This window comes from Oncorhynchus tshawytscha, linkage group LG04 (genome assembly GCF_018296145.1).
Source record: "Oncorhynchus tshawytscha isolate Ot180627B linkage group LG04, Otsh_v2.0, whole genome shotgun sequence".
In the NCBI taxonomy this organism is placed as follows: domain Eukaryota; kingdom Metazoa; phylum Chordata; class Actinopteri; order Salmoniformes; family Salmonidae; genus Oncorhynchus; species Oncorhynchus tshawytscha.
In genome coordinates, this window is record NC_056432.1 from 64,733,277 (window position 1) to 64,736,459 (window position 3,183).

The following is a 3,183-nucleotide window of genomic DNA, read 5'->3' on the forward strand; positions in this document are numbered from 1 at the left end:
ATCATCTTTTACCTTAGAGCTTCTAGAACTTGTTCTAGGATTCCGTACATGGAATGTAGAGTGAACAGAAGAATAGGAGGGGAAAGGGAGCAGAGATATACTTATTTAATACATCTAGATCCTCAGTGGGAGTTATAAATACTAAGAATATTGCATTTGTAACACTGGATGGGATTGAACAAGTCGTTCCATTATAATACTCACTCCATCCTTTCCCACTTTGTTTGCCGCTTACCATTATTTACTGTTTACTGGATTTTGTCAAGGAGCAGCATTTGCATACATACAAACATGGAAACACAATGAGCAGCATGTCCGTGTTGCTCACCAACTCGTCATCTACACAGTCAGTGATTGAGTCAGAGGGATCTACATGGCCTTCTGAGTGAGACAGTGAGCTGATACTGCACTACTGTATGTATGGATAGTGTAGCGTGCTGAGGAGAATGTGTCGTCCTGCAGTAAGAGGATTGGGGGGGGGGGCTGACCGCCTGACCCGCTCTGACACAGGCACTATGCTAGCCCCAAGAGAGGCTGCTGGTGCCATCACAGAGAGCTCACACGACACCCTGCCCTTCTCCTCATCCTAATCCACATTCCTCACCCTCCAACCCACAGGCTTTACTCGTGAGGGACAGACAATAAGGCCATCACATGAGGCATGAGGGGGTAATTCTGATCATCATCTATTTATGTAGATTCATATCTGATTCCTGAAAGACATTGGGTACTCCTGTTCCCATACATGTAGCTGCATACGAATAGCTTCATTGAATTTATATGTACAACACAGTTTACTATTAATTTGTTATTTTACTATTCCCAAGCTGTACAAAGACAAGGCCCCAATGAACCAAAGATGACCTCTAGAATGAGCCTCCATTATTCAAGTCATGCAGCATATTCTGCTGGTAACTGTCATTAAAATATAATGTCAAATAAACAGTCATTGCCAGCCATCTGTTGGGCTCTAACAACTGTAACATGTTCATTATCATACACAATAGCTGACCTCAAATAACCCCAAGCTGCTTTCAACATGTCATACTTCTCTTTGGTTGAATGATGGAGTCAGGTCTGAGCCAACCGTCTCCTCTGTTCCATTTACAAACCATGAAATAAAATACAAAGAAAAAAACATGCACACACACACACAATACAATCAGGACAATGGCTTGCTGGCTTTTCTTTGACTAAGTACGTCTTAGGAGGTAAGATTTCTTATCTAAACTAAAGCTGATTTAGATGTTGTTCAAAAGCATTGCAAATGAGGTTTCCTGGTCATTGTGAGTCAGGTCTGTCGACGCCAAGGTCTGTATGGGTCTGAACACACACAAAGCAGTGAGTAAGGAAGACCATTGTTCCTTTCCACCTGCAGAACTATCAGTAAAGCAAGGCACACTTAAATAATATAAACACTGAAATCAGAACAATGTACATTCTTATACAATACCAAATAGAATACCAAAAATACAGCTCAGTAAATGTGGCAGTGAGTTATTGAACCTATGCTTCCAATCCTTCAAAACATGTTATCTTCTTTTAAATGTCTTGAGTAACCACATACACTGAGGTATCTAAACAAAGGGTCTACATCATCCAAATATTTGTCGAAGGAAACTGCAGACCATTGAGATTTGGATTAAGATAATCCATTTAGATGACCATGGCTGGGTTGTAAAACTCCAATGGTGAGATCAGACAAAAATGGGTCACGTAGTACTGTACAACCAGAGGGTTCCCTTGGAAATGCTGCGTGTATAGTTGTAATGCATAATTGTATAATGTCCCTGCATGCGTGTTCCACCTCTTTGATTGGTGAGGAATAACCTTTCAGGCTTGATTTAATAAGGTCGCTCCAAACTAGGTAATTCCATGTAAATCCCAGATATTACTGCTGAAATTCAATTGTATTGAAGACCAGGCTCATCTTCCAATCCCAGCCTCTGATAAGCACAGGCAATTTGGGCCCACAATCAGATTGTCTAATGCCCTGACACATCATTGCAGCAGATCATTTCCATATTGTGCCACTTATAAGCATAATTACAGCCAGAGCCGGAGAACAGAGAGGAGCCCACCTACCCAAATGCATCCTGTGATCAATCGCCACAAAGATAACATTTCATTTTCAGTCGTCTCCTGCACCAGCACCCATCCGTAAACTATCCACCTTGCATGGCAACCAGTCTCCAGGGCAATCTTACAATGAGCCGGGGATTCAGTTGCCCATAAAACTGTCATGTGCTAACACATCACAATGACTCCAGGAGAAAGGCCAGTGTAATATATAGCTTTTAATTGTTAGAATGTATCCATCACATCAGAGGGGAATAAATAACCTTTAGAAATTCTAACCCACCATTTAGGTTTGATAAATCTATAATATGGTTATATGATGGGGATTTCTTTAACCAGTGATCATCATTCTTATCTGTTCATACTCAACAGTGATTATATACTGGGGTGGCAAAGGACCAGCACAGTAAATTCAATCTCGTAAATCTCCAAAAGCATCCCAATCTGAATGGAGTCACTACTGGCTTCAAAATAAAGGCTTTTATTTGGAAGGGAATTATCATACTGCTGCTGGTAGCAGACAAATGGAGGTGGTGGTGCAACATCAGAGCAGCACAATCAGGCTATGCATGATTTAACAAACCCAAACGCTAAGTCTGCAGAAACCATCACAGATCACCTGCCATTCAAGCATCTATTAGAAATCCTAAATGATATCCCACAATGGTGATGGTGGACTGTTTTTGTATGAAATGGTCTCTGGCACATCTGCTTGGTTAACCCCCCTTCCTTAGACACCACCTCCCCTGCCACTGGAAGTTGCCGATGGCTTTTCTAATAGCTAGAAGACAGTCTTTTGTGATGGAAAACTGTACTGATGGCGTGATTTCCACCCTGGGGGAGGGTCAACTTCTGAAGATGGTCACCACAGGAGGAGAGAGGGAGATGGAGAGCAGGAGAGAGAGGGTGGGGTAAGGAGAGAGTGCGAGGAGAGGAGGGGAGAGGAGAGGAAGTGGAAATACACCCGACCTAGCAGGGCTGTGGGGGCTGCCACTTCCAGATGCGTGACATGCCTTGTCCACACAGGGCTAAAGGGATTTTAAAAAATAAATAAAATGGATCTCTGAGACCTTTTGGCATGTGAGGGGTGAGGTGTTGAGAAGC